The following is a 19025-nucleotide window of genomic DNA, read 5'->3' as shown; positions in this document are numbered from 1 at the left end:
GGAACATACTGATGTTCTGGTCCGTGGAGGCCACAAAAGAGAAACTCAAATAAAAAGTCTGGTCTCCTGAATGCCCCTCTAAGGAGAGACATGTGGGTGGCTGTGGGGTCATCTTGTGCTTTGAGGTGTGAGGAGTGGGGAATGCAGGTTGAGGATCAGGGCTGGGGCCAAGCTGAACCTTTCCATATAATAGAGGGGGAAGGATTTTGAGTTTCATTTTGGGCGGGGGGAGGCAAGATGCTAAGCTAAAGGGAGGAAAAGGGGATCAAGAGAGAGGTGGACAGGACAGGAGGAGCAGGGAGATAAAAATAACTCTTGGGGCTGCAGGGTCTAAGAAGAACGTCTGAACTGGTTTAATATGGGATATGGGAGATATGTAAGCCTCTTCCAGTATGCTTCAAAAAATGTCAGGAAATTCTCCAACACTTGCTTATGCCAGGAGTGATAAATTCTTACTCTTTAGACACAGGAGTCCTTGCTACTGGACTATTCACTAACTGAAAAGCCCCACTTGCTAGTTTATTGAGGCAAGCCCAAGCTAACTAGCACAAAAACATTCACTAATGGACTGGCTACATAGTGGCAGTCAGTCAGTACTAAATCATCTCTCCCCATTTCTTCCTCCTAAATTATAGTATGTTGTATATAGTATATTGCTTATACATAGCATATAGTATATTGTATATAGTATATAGCATATTGTATGTTGTATGTAGTATATTGTATGTTGTATATAGTATATTGTGTATATAGAGTATATAGTTTATTGTATATAGTATAGTGTATGTTGTATATAGTATATACAGTATAATATATATAGTATATTGTATATTGTGTTTTTTATCTAGAATGAAGTAGCAGAATTGGCCTCGGGCCATTGTTTTGTTGGTCACCCTTTCTGCGTTGACTGATGTGGTAAGCTTCTGAATGGCAACAACCCAAACAGACTGCATATTACTGCATAGTAAATTTCAAATCTTGCAAAAGAGGTGGGATTTCAGGACAGTGTTGAAATAGATACTGGAGAACAGCTCAGAACATCTGCAAAGTCACTGACAAATGAGGATCGGCTGAACTGGAACAGTCAACAATAGGAGAGACACTCAGCAAGAATGATGCCCCATGCTGGGGCAGAGTGTGATTTTACTATCGAAGGATTAGGGGAGGCCCCTGGGGAAGCAGATGAAGACTATAATGGAACAAAACATGACCCACTTTATAGATTCATTGTGAAACTCAGTGCCACCAAATATGTCACTGATCTACTCAGGGTTCACTTTGTTCCTTCTAAGAACTAGTGTATGGATACAATTTTAACTTGCATCATGTTAAATGTCAGACAAACTTGTTTTTGGCTTGGTTAGTTTGGCTTTTCAAATAAAGCTTCAGTTCTTAGTTTTGGTCTATTTACTATAACAATTCTAGTTTATGATAGAAAATCTAAAATAGAAACATAGATAATTCTATAATAAACTCCTACGTACCTGTTACCAAGTTTGAACAATTATTTACTCATGGTCAATTTTTTTAAAAAGCTTTTATTGAATAAAAACAAAAATATGCAGATATAGAAGAGTGCAAAGTCATTCAAAGTACAGCTTGTAAATTCTCTAAAACTTAAAATTCAATTTAGTCAGCATGGAGATCAAAGATACAATGTCACCAGGCCCCAGGAGGCTCCCTTGCAGCCCATTCCTCCCCAAAGTAGTGACCATCCTGACTCTTAACACCATAGACCAGCTGCACACAGTCTGTCTTCTCCAAAATCAATAAACAAAATAAAATAACAATAATCCCATAATCACATTTTTAAATTTAGCTATAATAGCCGAATGTCAGCAAATATCCTGAATGTGTACATTTCTCTGTCTCATAAATTTAAAACTTTGCAGGTTGTTTGAATCATGATCTAAATAAAAAGGTTACTTAAACTTCTTTTAATCTGTAGGTTCCCTCCCTCTCTCTCTCTCTTTCTCTCTCTCTCTGTCCCCCTCCCCGTCCACCACCTCATCCTTCTCTTCTCTCTCCCTCAGGACAATTTGCACCGTTGTTGAAGAAACTGGACATTTGTTCTGCAGAATTCCTCACAGGCTGATTTTCCTCACTGCTTGCTGCATGTTTTTAATGACTTTATTTGTCTCATGTGTACTCTGTAAATTGGTGGTTAGGTCCAGAAGTCTGATCAGACTCAGGTTTGATATTTTGGCAAGAACACTTCACAGGTGGAGTGAGACCCTTCGAAGTATATCTGCCTGGTTGGCTCTCGTGAGCCATAGACAGTCATCACTTAGGTCCATCAAAATCCTTAAGGATTTGCAACATGATGGTGTGCGGTCATTGTTTCTTCATGTCTGAGACACAATACTTCTAGAAACTTCCCTCATCATCCCTATCTGGCTACCTCAAGGGACAGTTTATATAAGGAATACAGAATAAATACTCAATTATTTCCCTTCATTCATAGTTAAATAAAACTGAGTTGGTTTCCTAGAATCTTCAAGAAGTGGCTACTGAGAATTTTTTTTTTCCTTTTTAAGTGATCACCTGTCATGCTTTAGTCCACTTTTTACTAGGACATTTTAATCTCAAGTTTAAGGGCGCCTGGGTGGCTCAGTTGGTTAAGCGACTGCCTTCAGCTCAGGTCATGATCCTGGAGTCCCTGGATCGAGTCCCACATTGGGCTCCCTGCTCGGCGGGGAGTCTGCTTCTCCCTCTGACCCTCCCCCCTCTCATGTGCTCTCTCTCTCCTCTCATCCTCTCTCTCAAATAAATAAATAAATAAATAATCTTTAATCTCAAGTTTAAGTGGACTCATGTGGAATGGACTTACCTCCCCACCCCAGATTATCAGATAATGCAGCATCTGATGCTATTCATATAATGAAGCATCTGAATGGGGAGACAGTGCCTCTGATTTTAGTATGTGAACTCACCATCCCTTTTGGTGAAGAGAACAGGAGCAAAATCCAAGCAGCTGTCTTTTCATTTAGGGAAGAGACATCAGAATGTACCTCTTACTAATGCAGACGTTAGACCCAAAGTACCCCTTGCTCGAGAAGAGGCTCGTTAGCTGGATTTGGGTAGCCTGCTGAAGGTGGCACGGTGACTTGCCACAATACGGCTCAGTGTGGGCAAGGGACCACAGAAGCAAAGAAATCCAGAGTTGCTACCAGCTCTGTCAAATCTCTGTCTTTTAAGTAAGATATTATGTCAGAGTGTATACAACGTGTAATGGAAAATATATGCAAGCTGGTGAAACTTGACTCAAGTCTGGGAAAAGTCTAGCCCACTGCCATGCAACAAGCTCGGGCCCCAAGTGGGAGTCAGGTAGGCCGAGCACAGGTTGGCCCAAAGCGCGAGTCACACCCAGCATCTGGCATGGGCACCCACCGGCCAAAGCTCGGCATCCCCTCACCTGGTCGGGTCAGTGGGCTTTTTCCTGAGCAAGAGTTTCCCTAGGGAGGGGAACTGGCTTTTGAGAACTGTGCAGCTGGAGGGCTGTGAACGGATGTTTCTGGAGTCCCCAGCAATCCGCAGCTCTGCATCCCAAAGGCGGGCTTCCTTTGCCTGCCCCACAAGAAGGAGAGAGGGTCATGATGACATGTCTGCCGAATAGAGAGTTCATTTTCAAGAATGCTATGGTTTCCTGGGCACCGACAATGTGCTTTTATCTTATTTAATGTACTTATCCCCCAAACACCATGATGATATGAACTCTGATCCCCTTTTTATAGATAAAGAAAATGAGGCTTAGAGAGGCCTAGTGGTTGTCTAGATTACGTGGCTGGTCAGAACCTGAGCAGAGCTTCGCATCTCAATCCCAGGGACTTCTGGGCCCAAGTGGGCACTGATCCCCCTGCTCACAGCCCACAGCTGGGCTTCCTGGAGTGCCTGCGCCCTGCTAGCCCCCCATGACACATCTGGGATCTTCTTGGAGGACCAGCTCCCTGACCCTGCAGGCTTCCTCTGGACCTGCTGCTGCCCCCTGGCCCAAGCCTCCAGGACGGTTCTGGTTCTCCTCTGCCTTACTACAGTAGCCTCCCTCCTCTTGGCCTCTTGATTCTCTCTAGAGTTTCTTTTGGAGGCACAAGCAGAGGGAAGCTTTGGAATGCAAGTCAGATCATGCCCCTTCCTAGGAGACTCTCCAAGGGCCCAACTCACTGGGCAAGTCAAACATCCTTAAGTGATGCCAGGCGGATCTCACCTCCTAGGATGTCTCCCCCCCTCCCCCCCCGTCTGCCCTCCCCCCCAGCTCCCGGCTGCTCTCTGAGGATGCCACCCACGGGCCTCGCTGTTCCACAGGGCCTCTTCCTCACCGCGCCTCTGATGGGGCCAGCGTCCTCCAGGCTGCACGGAGGCTTTCCTGGACCCCTGGATAAAATTGCAGCACCCCTCGCTCCACCCCCAGCGCTCTCCAGTCCCCCCCTTCCCGGGTTTTGTTTTGCCCAAAGCACTAGTACCTTCTTCACTATACATAATTTGCATTTTTATTTTGTTTGTTGTCTGTCTCCCCATTACAATTTAAGCCCCTGGGGGGGTAGGAATTTTGGTCTGTTTTGTTCCCTCTATGTCTCAGAGTCTAGATAGTGCCTCAGAGTACACGAAGGGTGGCTGGTAAGACTTCCCTCAGAGCTGCATACCCAGGCTTCCGGGTTGTTTGCTGTCTGTGTGCCTTAGAGACGGGCCTAACCCACAGGCGGCCCCCTGGGGATCCCCGCTCTCTTCCCGGGGACTGCGGTCAGGGCCGGATAGCTGCAGTATCTCTTCCTACCAGGAGGTGGCAGTGTGCTCACTCGGCTGGAGCTGTCGGCACTCGGGTTTCCCTGACTCACCCTGCAGGCCTAGGGTATGGTATCAAGTGACCTAGGCGAGCTATCGTCCCCTGACCTAGCCCAGGACTGCCCCTGCTGCTAGGAAGAGAGATAATTCTCTGTCACTCTAGTCCTGAACTGACTTGTTAAAAGACCAAACGAAAAGCCATATTCTCTCTCTTTTTTTTTTACCCCCTGCGGAAGTCAACAAATTGGTCATAAGTCTTCACCATAGACTCTGATACCTGGTTAAGCATACACTGAAATCACCTGCAAGAAATCCTTGGCGGTACTTTCATTTCTCTTGGGTTGTTTCTTCATTGTAATTATTTGAATATCTCCTCCTCCCCTTAATTCCCAAACAACCTCTATGTCAGTTGTTTACCGAGCTAAAGGAAGTAACTTTTTCTCGTGTGGCAGACAATTTTGAGAAATTGAAATATCCTTTTGGGATTTTAATTTTTCAATTTCTATTTTCTTTTAATTCAAAAGTAAGAACATAGTTCATGTGCCTTTTGACAAGAATAAATATTCTGACACTGGGGCACGTTTAGAAATCATGCAAAAAGTATTAAGGATAAAATAGCAGGACAATTCTACAAACATTTATTCGGCAGCTCCTGTGTGTCCTCACTATGGTAGGTTTTGGGAAATAAGAAATCAATAAGATGAGGTCACTGCTTTCAAGGAACTTAATACCTAGTGAGAATCAAATACAGTTGCACGGCAAATTATGATACCAAATAGAATAAAATAAACAATAAGCAATAAGATAAAGGTACATATGGAATATTCGCCAAGATAAACAATATTCTGGGTCATAGAAACTCTGCACTCAAATTGAAAAAATAAACTTGGGTATGTCACAACAAACTGATAACTAAATCTCAAAAGATTTGACATCACTTAAGAAATTTGGTATGAATACACTCGTAAATTTCAAACCAGAAAAATTGGGATCTAAATATATATGATTCAATAAAACTTTATTAACACATACTCATAAAAAATAACAAAATGATAGAGCAAATGATATCAGCAAACTTACTAAGGAATGTAAATTCAGGAAGAAGTAATTTTGATCAGGGAAATCAGGGAGGACTTCATGGAAGAGGTGGTTTTAAAAGCCATGCCTTGAAAGACAAATAGGACTTTGGTAGGCCGAAAAGGGGAAAGAAGTGTATCCCAAACTAAGACACTGGCATATCAGAAGCACAAAAATGTGATCATGTCATGATCCTGTGTGGTTGGAGCATAGGGCTGTGGAATGTCCAACTCCATTTTTATAGGTCAGGACAAAGCATAAGGACTGCCCCGTGGCAGAGGCTCAATATCCACTTATTTGAGGGAAGGCAGGTAGGTAAGCAGAAAGAAAAGAATGAAGAAAGAATGAAGAACGAAAGAAATGCAGGAAGCAAGAAGGCCCACTGGGGCAAGGTTTGGTAAGTAGATGCCCAATGTGTCTGATGAGTACCAAGAGGAAGTAAATCACAAAGTGGACCAGCAGTAGCCCCTTTTCTGTTTTTCAGCCTGGTGCTTCCCATTTTTTTATTGGAACAATAAAAAGAAAATAAGAGGGGTGCCTGGGTGGCTCAGTCAGTTAAACGGCTGCCTTCGGCTCAGGTCATGATCCCGGGGTCCTGGGATCAAGCCCCACGTTGGGCTCCTTGCTCAGTGGAGAGTCTGCTTTTCCCTCTGCCTGCTGCTCTGCCTTCTTGTGCTCTCTCTCTTGCTTCTCTCGAATAAATAAAACGTCGTTAAAAAAAGAAACGAAAATATTATCCCTTCTTCCCCCACCCCCTATCTGAAAATAGCAATTATTAAAAAAAAAAATCTTGAAAGTAACTCCACCCACAATCCACCCCTTGAATGCTATAAAGCGTTCAGATTTCACCACGTGTTCCATTCTTCATCTATCTCACATTAATTTTTACATTAATTGTATCGTCGGTGTAATTTATATATTTTTAAAATTTAGGACACATCTCATTTGTTTAATAACAGCTTTATCGACATATTTCCACTTTACATGGTTTTAAGTGTGCACTTTAATAGTTTTTAGTATATTCGCGGAGTTGAGCCTCTGTCACTGCAATCAATTTTAGAATTTTTCATGGCTCCACAAGAAACCCTGGACACATTAGCAGTCACTCCCACGTTCCCCTGACTCCCCCAGATCCAGGCGACCACTAGTCTACTTTCTGTCTCTCTAGATGTGCCTATTCTGGGCATTTCATGCAAATGGAGTCATACGCTACGTGGTCTTTTATGCCCGGCTTCTTTTACTTGGTATAAATGTGTAAGCTGGAGCATGGGGTGGGTACTTCATTCCTATTTATTGTTGAGTGATATTCCATTGCGTGGATAGACCACATTTTATCATCCATTCATCAGTTGACGGACATGTGGGTTTGTCACACTTTTTGGCTAATATGAATAATGCCTTTCTGAATATTTGTGCACACATTCTTATATGAACATGTGTTTTCATTCCTCTTGGGTACATACCTTCCAGAGTAGTTGCTGGGTCACACAGGAACTCTGTTTAACGTGTTTTCCAAAGCAGCTGCACCATTTTCATCCCTATCAGCAGCAGATGAGCGGCCACCTTCTCCACATCTTTGCCAACACTTGGCATTTATCTTTTGATTCTCGTCATCCCAGTGGTGTGGAAATGGTACTTCCCTGTGGTTTTGATTTGCATTTTCCTGATGGCTACCGATGTCAGGTCTTTTTATGTTCTTGTTGGCCATTTGTTTATCTTCTTTGAAGAAATGTCTGTTCATGGTCTTTGTTCATTTCTTATTTGGGTTATCTTTTTTTTTGTAGGTGAGTCCTAAGAGTTCTTGATGTGCTCTGGATATGAGTCCGCTAGCAGATGTAGGATTTGCAAATATTTTCTCCCATTCTCTGGGTTATCCTAGCACTTTCTTGACAGTGTTCCTTGAAGCACAAAAGTTTTTAATTTTGACGAAGTCTAGTTTATTTTTTTCTTTGGTGTTGTATCTTAGAAATCCTTGTTTGACACAAGGTCATGAAGACTCACTGCTATGTTTTCTCCTAAGAGTCTTATAGTTCTAGCTCTTATAACTAGGCCTATGATTCAGTTTGAGTTAATTTGGGGTATGGCATAAGGAAGGAATGTGATTTCATTTGTGTGTGTGTGTGAATTACCAGTTGTCTAAGCACTATTTGTTAAAAAGACTATTTCTTCCCCATTGAATTGTGTTGGTGCTTTTTTCGAAAACCAGTTGACCATAGATGTATGGGTTTATTTCTGGACTTTCCATTCTATTCCATTGATCTATATATCTGTCCTTATTCCAGTACTGCACTGTCTTGATTGCTGTAACTTTGTGGTAAATTTTGAAATTGGGTAGTGTGAGTATGAGTCTTCCAAGTTTGTTCTGCCTTTTCAAAATTGTTTTGGCTATTTTGAGTTCCTTCCATTTCCATATTATAATTATTTTGTTACTTTCTGCAAAAAAAAAAAAAGGCATCTGGGGATTGCATTGAATGTATACATGAATTTGGGTAGTATTACCATCCTAACAATATTGTCTTCCAATCCATGAACATGGAATGTCTTTCCACTTATTTAAGCTGTCTTTAATTTCTTTCAGTGATATTTTGTACTTTTCAGAGTGTAAGTTTTTAAACTTTTTTTTGTTATATTTATTCCTAAATATTTTATTTTTTCTGATGCTATTGTAAATAGAAATTGTTTTTAATAGATTTTATATTTTAAAGTACTTTTAGGTTCACAGAAAAATTGAGCAGAAAGTAGAGAGAGTTCTAATATACTTCCCACTCCTCCACATGCACAGCCTCCCCCACTAACAGCATTTTACATCAGAATGGTATATTTGTTACAATCTATGAACCTACATCAACACATCATAATGACCCCAATTCCAGTTTACATTAGGGTTCACTCTTGTACTTTCTGTAGGTTTGTACAGATATTTAATGACATGTATTCATTATTATAGTATCATGCAGAGTATTTTCACTGCCTCGCAAATCCTCTGTGTTCTGCTTTTGCATTCCCCCACTACTCAACCCCAACTCCTGGCAAGCACAGATATTTTTACTGTCTTCACAGTTTTTCCTTTTCCAGAATGTCATAGAGTTGAGATCATACACTATGTAGCTTTTACAGATTAGCTTCTTTCATTTAGTAATATGCATTTAAGTTTCCTCTATGTCTTTTCAGGGCTTGATAATTTACTTCTTTTTACTGCTAAATAATGTTCTATTGTCTGGATATGTCACAGTTTATTTATTCATTCAGCAATGGAAGGACTTCTTAATTTCTTCCACGTTTTGGAAATTATGACTAAAGGTTGTATAAATATCCATGTGAAGGTTTTTGTGTGGACATAAGTTTTCAACTCCTCTAGATAAATACCAAGAAGTGCAATTGCTGGATTGTGTGGTAAGAGTATGTTTAATTTTGTAAGAAGTCATCTGTCTTCCAAAGCTTCTGTACCATTTTGCATTCCTATCAGCAATAAATGCTACTTACTGTTTTTCTGTACCTTTGTCAACATCTTGTGTTGTCAGCGTTCTCAATTTTGGCTGTTTAATAGGTGTGTAGTAGTATCTCATTGTTATTGTAATTTACAATTTCCTGATGGCATATGGTTTTGGCATCTTTTTATATACTTTTTCATGTTTTTTGCAGATATTTTTCTCCCAGTCTGTGGATCGTCTTTTTATTCTTTTGTCTTTCTTAGAGAAGAGGTTTTTAATTCTGATGAGGTCCATCTTATAAATTATTTCTTTCATGGACTGGGCCTTTTCCTGTTGTAACTGAAAAGTCGTTGCCATACCCAAGGCTTTTTTTCCTAATGTTATAATTTTTTCCTAGTGTTGTAATTGTGCCTTTTACATTTAGGACTATGATCCATTTTGAGTTAATTTTTGTGAAAAGTGTAAAGGTGTGACACAGATCTAGATTCTAGATTTTTTTTTTTTTTTTGCACTGAATGTCCAATTGTTCCAGCATCATTTGTTGAAAAGACTATCCTTGCTCCATTGTATTGCCTTTACTCCTTTGTCAAAGAACAGTTGACTCTATCTATATGGGTCTATTTCTGGGTTCTGTCTTCTGTTCCACTGATCTATTTTTTTATTCTTTCACCAGTACTAGACTGTCTTGATTATTGTAGCTTTATAGTAAGTCTTGAAGTCAGGTAGTGACAGTCTTCCAACTTTGTTCTCCTTCAATATTGTGTTGGCTATTCTGAATCTTTTGCCTGTCTATATAAAGTTTAGAGTAAGTTCATCAATATCCACAACATAACTCACTGAGATTTTGACTGAGATGGCATTGACTCTATAGATCAAGTTGGGAAGAATAGGCATCTTGACAATATTGAATTTTCTTGTTCATGAACATAGAATATCTCTCCATTTATTTATTCTTTGACATCTTTAATCAAATTTTTCTAGTTTTTCTCATATAGATCTTGTATGTGTTGTTAGTTATACCTAATTATTTTATTTTTATGATGCTAATGTGAATGGTATTATTTTTATTTTCAAATTCCATTTGTTCATTGCTGGTATAAAGGAAAGCAACTGACTTTTATATATTAATCTTGTACCTTACCACCTTGCTATAATTATTTATTAGTTTCAGGAGTTTTTTTGTTATTGATTCTTCTGTATTTTCTACATAGACCATCATGTCATCTACAAACAAAGACAGTTTTATTTCCTCCTGCCTAACCTGTATATCTTTTATTTTTCTTTTTCATCTTATTGCATTACCTTGGACTTCCAGTTTGATGTTGAAAAGGAGTGGTAAGGGACACCCTTTCTTTGTTTCTGATGGAGTTACTTTTTTAAGTTTCATTTTTTAGATTGTTCATTGCAAGTGTATAGAAATACAATTGACTTCTGCATCTTAATTTTGCATCCTCACTACTCCATTTTACATGCAGTCATTTTAGTGGTTGCATAAAATTTCATCAAACAATATTTCATAATTTCCTTAATCTTCTCCAGTTGTTAGGTTTATATGTTGTTTACAAGTTCTTCATGATTATAAATGCTCCTGCTGGAAATATTTTCATGCATTCAACTATTTTCTTTGTAATGATTTCTTTAGACTAAATTTACAGATATGGGTCAAAGGGAATGAATATTTTGTATGGGTCAGTATTTCTATTGAAAAAATTGTCTTTTAATGGAGTGGATAAAGCCTGGAGCTGATGCGTACATGTACTCATTACCCACAGCTTCTCTATTAGCCCATTATAGTTTATACAGTCTACCACAGTGAAGTTGCTTTGTGAGGTAAGCAAAATAGGAGTTAAGTTAAAAAGAATGGATGGCAATTAGGCATGAGGGTATGGTGTTTTGTGTTGGGTCACTTTGACTCTTCAACAACTGCCAGTGATTCTCTTGTGAACGTGCACAAGGATAGTTACTTGGTAAGGAAGGTGGAAGTAACTCAGTGCGAATCACCACTGCTACTACCATAGCTAGAAACACATCCTGGAGCACATGCCCTACTGATGGTAGGTTGTATCGTTCTGTTTATGCAAAGAAAATCATCATCATCATCATCACCGCTACCACAGGTGCCATTTATCCCATGCTCACTATGTGTAGGAAACTGTGTTATGGTCTTAATATCACCTTTAGTTCTCACAACTCTATGAGGTAGGTGGTATTAATATTTCTATTTTATAGATGAATTAGCTGAATCTTTGAGAGATTAAAGAACTGTTCAAGCCCTCCCCAGGAGTAAGTATTGTAGCTAAGAGTTGCATGCAGGTTTGTGTGGCCAGAGTCCATGCACTAAAGCACTCCACTCGACTGCCTCATCATTACATATATGAGGAACTAACACACTGCAGTTTGCTGAGATAATAGTTTTAAAGAAACACCAACATGGTAAATTATTTACTCCAGCTGAAAAATGGCTATGGAGAAATCATAGCACTGTAATAAGATGTTTTCTTCCCAGATAAATAGCTTTGGACCAGCAGGTAAAATAATTCATTATCCAAGTAAGTTTTATGGAGATTGGCCAGGTCTGGCCAGTGGCCCACTGTGGCTACTGAGTCAGCCTTTCTGTTCATGGGGCCTCTGCATGTTTGGCACAAACCTACATTTGAACCTTTGTCTTTCTCATGCTATCTCTCTGCACAGATGTGGAAATGCCATTTTTCTGGTAGGCTTCTAAGCTTCCTTCTTTTAATTTAAGATGTGGACATAAGAAGACTATGCAGAAAGTTCATGCAAGTAACACTGGAAATAGTGTTTCTAAAAATGGAGTTCTGAAAGATTTAGTATTATAACCATCACTGTGATGGCCAGAAGAAAGACACAGGAGCCATAGTGGTTGGAGGTACCTTCCATGAAATGTAAATATAAAAAGATGAAGAGAACCACCAAGATTGGTTTCCAAGGAAGGAAACTATCTCCATGTTGTTTCAATGTGTTGAGTGAATAGAGACCTTTCAAAATGGCACATTCTGCTGTTACAGAGAAGTTGGCCTAGACTTGACCTCGAGGAAATGGAGAAACCAGATTCTGCTCTCAGAGTGATTTCACAGCTTTACTTTCTCAGGAACAGGAAGAACTTATTGATGTTCTTTCAACTTCTAGCCTTACCTAGGCAATGTGGGAGGATGCAAAGGTACATCAGACATGGACTTAATGTCATATCATACTCTTAAGGAACTTTGGATCCACCTGGGAAGACAAAGAATAATTCAATTACTCAGAGTGGTGTAGTTGGTATGCCCAGATTTTAGAGGAGGGCTGTTTCTGCGACATGAAGGGAATAGAGACTTCTTCATGGAGAAGGAGCAACACTTCATGGGGAGAAGCAGAGGCTGCACTGGGTGCCACTGGACCTGACTCTAGGGCCACTTGTGCTGGGTGATCCTTAAACCTCTGGGCTTCAATTTCTTAATCTACAAAGGAAGGATGCCCTCCCTAATGTTTGTTCTCATCCTCAACTTCTATAAAGTAAGATTTACTTAAAAGTAGCTGCTGTTTATTGAGCACTTCCTGGATACAGCACATATATTACTCAACAGAATAACCAAACGATGTAGCTCCAGTTATTATTGCCATTTTATGAAGGAGGAAATTGAGGCTCCAGGAGATTAAGGTTATTTGTTTTGTATGTCTAAACCCAGGTCTGATAAAAAATCTAAAACCTTAAGCCATGGTGTTACAAAATCTCCTGAGGACAGTGAACATTTAGGTAAGGAGACAGAAGGGGAAGGCACTCCAGGCATGGCAAACAACACGGACATAATAGGGAAGTGAGTGGCAAGACCATTGTGGTGTTCTCAGGGACAGAAAGAAGAGCTTGCTGGCTGGAGCAAAGGGTTTGCACACTGATCTGGGTCAACATGCATCTAGCTCACCTTCCAATACCTCAAAGGAAACCTCTCTACCATCTCCATAACTTACACCAGAAATATCAGAAACTTAGTTTCCTATACAAAGGGAAAAAAGCCTGCCTCCTCTGGTGGATGTTGCATGAGTTATTTAAAGGACAATCATTCATTACAGTAGTCCCTCGTTATCTGTGCAGGATACATTCCAAGACCCCAGCAGATGCCTGCAGCCGAGGATATTACCAAACCTCATATATACATGTTCTTTCCTCTACATACATACTTGTAATTAAGTTTAATTTATAAATTTGTCACAGTAAGATATTAACAATAACTAATAATAGAATAGAACAATTGTAAAAATATCCTGAAATAAAAGTTATGTGAACATAGTCTCTTTCTTTCAAAATATCTTATTGTCTTATACTCACCCTCCTCAGAGTGAAGTGAGCTGATAAAATGCCTACGTGATGAGATGAGGTGAGGTGAATGGCAGAGCATGAGGCTACTACTGACCTTCCCACCATACCTCAGGAAGAGGATCATCTGCTTCCAGACCAAAGTTGACCACGGAGAACTGAAACAGCGGAAGGAGAAACCATGAATAAGGGAGAACCACCTACTGTATTGATGAACTTCTTCAATCTTCAGAATGGCAGCAAACCATCTCCCCCAAAGGTTGGAAGCATCTGTCGTTCAGAGATGGAGTTAAGGTGAAGTATCCCTTGACCTCAGCCATTAGATGTTGGTCTTATGAGAACCTTCTCATCCGTCAGAGACCCCTCCCAATTCAATAGAAAAACCACTTTGCTGGATTATGGCCAAGCTGTGATGGGGAGCAGAACTGCTGAGGCTTGAATCTGGTTGTGGAATTGACCCCTGGTAGGGTGGGGGTATGACGGGCACTCTCCCGCCTCTGAACTTCGCAGCATGAGACCCTTGGTGTACGAGACACAACCTCTTCCGTCCTGTGGTGGGAAGCACTGATGTGTTTATCTTAGCCCAACTATGAGACGGTCATTTCTTTTTTAAAAGTCAATTTTGATCACAGCAATACATGCACATAATTAAAAAGTCAACTCGTATTCAAACATTGAATCCTCTGAATTTATTTTCTGCTCTTTCTTTACTCATTCATACATTTTAGACATTATGCATTGTTCTGACTTCCAGTCATGGTAGTTGGGGATTTGAGTCATTTTTCTGTTCCCTTCTATCCCCCACATAGTTATGTCACGATTTTTGTTTAAATCAACATGCTGAATTTTTTTTTCAAAATTTTAAATAAGTAAAAGTTGATCACTGGATAGCTGAGTAATTCCCTCTGATTATGTCAGGTTACACCATTCAGTATCTGTTCATTTTGACCTATGAAAATGGCAATTTCATATGAGTCAAGCTAACCTTTTCTGTAATTTTTGTTTTTCTTAGAGTTAATAATTGACTCAATTTTAAAAAATTGCATGTGTTTCTTTGACTCCTTGGTTAAATCTTGTACACTTGAGCAACTCTACAAAATGCTTCTCAAAAACAGTTTCTACCTGGTCAATCCTCTCAAATAGTCAGTTCTCTCAAATAGTCAGATCCTCTGTACACATCCCTCCTGGAGCCCTCCAAAGCTCTTTGGGAATTCCCTGACTTATTTCCTGGGATGGATTCCTTATTTCCTGAATGCCACCGTCTTCCTCTTTCTTGGTATAGTCTCTCATCACAGTAGAGCATGTATCGGGGTAATGTTTTAGTGTGGGCTGCTGTATAAAATACCATAGACTGGGTGGCTTAAACAACAAACATTCATTTCTCATAATTCGGGAAGTTGGAAATCCAAGATCAAGGTGCTGGCAGATTTGGTTCTTGGTGAGGGCCCTCTTTTTGTTTTGCCTATGGCTGTCTTCTTACTGTGTCCTCACATAGGAGGTAGAGAGAGGTACAGAGAGAGAGAGCAAAGGAGAGAGGGCATTCTGGTCTTCCTCTTCTTATTATACTAATCCCATTGTGGGCGCTCCACTCTCAGGACCTCATCTAAACCTAATCACCTCCCAAAGGTCTCACCTCTAAGTACTAGTACATTGGGGATTTAGGGCTTCAAATATGAATTTTGGGTGTTGGACACAAACATCCAATTCATAATAGGTAGCTTCTTTAAAAAGGGCAAATTTTGAGATTTTAAATGTCTGAAAATGTCTTCACATTTAATTTGTAGTTTTGCTGAGTTTAGAATTCTATTTTGAAAGAGTATTTTTTTTTTCCATCAGAAGGTTGTAGGCATTGCTTAGAATCTAACTTCCAGTTTGGCTGTTAAAAAATCTGATGCCATTCAGATTCATGTTCTGCATATAACCTGTTTTTTTTTTTTTTTTTTTTTTTCCTCTCTCTGAAACCCTTTAAAGATCTTTTCTGTGTTCCTTGGGTCCAGTTCTCATGTGACTGTTGGTAGCTTGGAAAAAGTGATGGCCCTCTTTAGGTAAGCACAGATATCTGAAGTTCTCAAGGCAGACTGTGAAGGAAGACCCAGAGAACTGAGCACGTTAGATGGGTCTGTTACTCAGTCAGACGTGTCCCTCAGCAGGACCAGGAGACTAATTTACCAAGGCAACAAGGGATAACTTCCAGGGGAGCCCCAGTACTATTGACATTCTCAGAGGAGGATGTGGGCCAGAGCTGATGGTAGGAGATGCTGTCATAGAACTGGAGTCTACAGTAAAAATAGGGACAAAGGCTACAGTAGCAGAGGCCAGGTGCAGCACTTAACCATCAGAAGCAGGTGGGTCCAGTCACTTTAATGGGTAGAAAGTTCAAAAAGGTAGACAGGGAGTCCTGAATTACAGAGATCTATGGAGACAGTGAGAGGAAAGGGTGTTCCCAGGGGCAAGAGAGATGGGTAGCCAACAAAGGTATTGAATTTATAAGCATAATATATAATACAATATATGATTATAATATATAATATATATAAATAAATATATATAAATATATACACACATTGTAAATACATATACAATTTCTATAAACACACACACATGATTATCATCATTACTCACCTAATGGAGTTTTATTTATGTTGGGAAGAAATAAAAGAATTCATTTTTAGCCAGAAAGATTTCAGAACTGCAAAGATTTATACATCTTTATCTTTTCTTGATAAAGTAGTGGATAATAAACAATAATATATGCTATTTAAGCACATAAATATGCATGTACAATATTTTATAAATTAATTCATGTGGGATTCGCTTTTTGTAGGTGAAGGGGAAGAAATTTAGCTGGAGAACAACAAAAGGAACTTCTGTTTTATCTATGGTATTGTTATTTTATTTTACTTTTTTTATAAAAAGGAAAGATTGAAAGAATTATCAACAATTTAACAGTAGTCAGTTCAGGGTAAATAGGCTTAAGGATGTTTATGAAATGATTTTTATATTAAATGATATTTTTATTTTTATATTAAATGATATAAATGATGTTTATTAAATGATTTTGACTTTTCTGGTATTTTCTGGATTTCTCAAAATTACAAATACAGAGTGTTTAAAAGAAACAAAAGAAACCAAGGCATTAATTCTGGAAAACAAGTGATTGCTCTGTGATTGATAGGAACCATGAGGACAACCAGGAAAAGTATCTGCTATGGACTGAAAGTTGGAGTCCCACCAAAATTCACATGTTGAAACCTAATCCCCAGGGTGATGGTATCTGGATGTGGGCCTCTGGGAGGTGATTAAGTTGTAAGGGTGAAACTGTCTTGAGTGGGATTGGTGTCCTTAAGAAAGAGACCTCAGAGAGCTTTTTTGCCCCTTCCATCATGTGAGGACAGAGAGAAGAAGGCCGTTTATGAGCAAGTGACTCTCCTTCCAAATCTGCTGGTGCCTTGATCTTGGATTTGCCAGCCTCCGTAACTGGGAGAAATAAGTTTCTATTGTTGTAAAACCAATTTCTGGTATTCTGTTATAGCAATCTGAAGAGACAAAGATAGCATTCTAGGAGTATTGATTTTCTACCAACTCTTGTCATGTACATGGAGCAGAAGACATGGAAAACAGCATTGATGAAGGCCTGTGTGCGCATGAAAACAGAAGTGGTGGTGGGGGGATGATGGTATTTGTCTCCTTGGCTTTTCCAGATGGATGGAAATTCATCTCTTTGGTGTTTTAGTCTTTCACATTTCACTTGACAAGCATTAAAACACACACACACACACACACACACACACACACACACACACACACCCCCTTCTGTTAATTTACTTTCCTGAAATTTGTTTTTATTTTCAGGAATTTTACCAGAAGGAGCACAGTGATCCAGTTTAAGTGTACTTATGAAATGCGATTTAAAAGAAAATATGAAAATGTTTTTCTTACCCCCTCAAGGACATTTCCCTTTGTAATGTGGAGTCACCTGGCAGTTTTCCAAGGACACAGATGGTGCTAGTGGGTACAGGTGACAATGCAGGGTGGGAGGGAGGCGAACAGCATGGGCCAGGTCGTGGCTCTGTTTTATGACCTTGGGCAAGTCACTTGTCTCTGGGTTTAGTTTGCTCGTATGTAAAATAGGAGATAACAATATCTTGATCACAGAATTGCTGTGAAAAATAGCATCAAGTGAGATCATACTTGGGCAAGTACTTCAGAAATGACAGAATTACCCAAATGACAAGTAATTTTAGCTCATCCCACCCTGTTGCAACCTGCTTGGGCATCAATATTCAACCAGCAGGAGTTTCAGGGGAAAAGATCCTCTGTTTAATTTGATTTTCTGCTATTTTCAAAAGTGTAGTTAAAAGTCCTTATGGAGGGCCACCTGGGTGGCTCAGTCGGTTGTGTCCTACTCTTGATTTCGGCTCAGGTCATGATCCCAGGGTCATGGGATTGAGCCCCACGCTCAGCATGGAGTCTGCTTGAGTTTCTCTCTTACATTCTCTCTCTGAAATAAATAAATCTTTTTTTCTTTTAAAGTCCTTATTGATGCGACCTTTCTTACAGATTTTTCTAAGCTTCTCATGGCCTCTTGCTTGCTTCATCAGTATCCACCATTTGGTGGACTTCCTTATGAGTTAAGGTGGTGTCTGCCAGTTTCTATTCTATAAAGTTACTAATTAATAAGTAACTTACAGGGAGATACTTTGAGAACATATCCATACCCTGTTCATATCAGACCTTCACCCACTAGCTTCAGCATTTAGTATTAGTGCATTTCTGATTCCCTCAACCCTTCTACGTTCATTGGCTGGCACTCTACCATAAGGAAGAGCTTTCCCTTTTCCCCATTAACTTCTCTGTTCATTTATTCATTATTATCAATATGAACTAATGGGGTGTATGTAATGGATTATAATTGATGTTCAAATTGTCCCCACTTTGGCCAGTGGGAATGTTTTAAGGATACCCAGGGTGGTTTTAGTCAAGTATGAAAACATCACACACAAAAATGACTGTCATGCAGGGAGACACTTTTTATATGCACAGATGCCTAGAAACAGGAGGCATAGCATGCTACACAGGGACACAGGGGAGAGTACCAGGGTCAGTCAGGAGGCAGAGGAAGTGAGGGGAAAATGTGGGGCCTTTATTGTAGTTTCCATGGGATAGAATGGGCAAAGAAGGGTAGGCAGGCTTAAAATTGGCTAGTTTGAATAATTTCAGCAGGTCCCAGGGCAAAGAGGCAGTCCCCAGTTGTCTAATACTTCGTCCTGGGGTGATTAGGGCAAGCAAAGAATGGCCTTGAGCGTGGAAGCCAAATAGAGGAAGAGGTTGGGGTGTGGGCTCTGGAATGCTTGGTTTGCATGTGAAAAGATGAGTCAAGGACTATGTTTAGGGATTAGCTAACCCCCAGAGGGACAGTCCCT

The sequence above is a fragment of the Mirounga angustirostris genome, unplaced genomic scaffold (genome assembly GCF_029215605.1).
Source record: "Mirounga angustirostris isolate CCGP_5_RB_7025 unplaced genomic scaffold, mMirAng1.0.hap1 SCAF_5, whole genome shotgun sequence".
NCBI lineage: Eukaryota > Metazoa > Chordata > Mammalia > Carnivora > Phocidae > Mirounga > Mirounga angustirostris.
Note: the sequence above shows the minus strand (reverse complement) of the source record.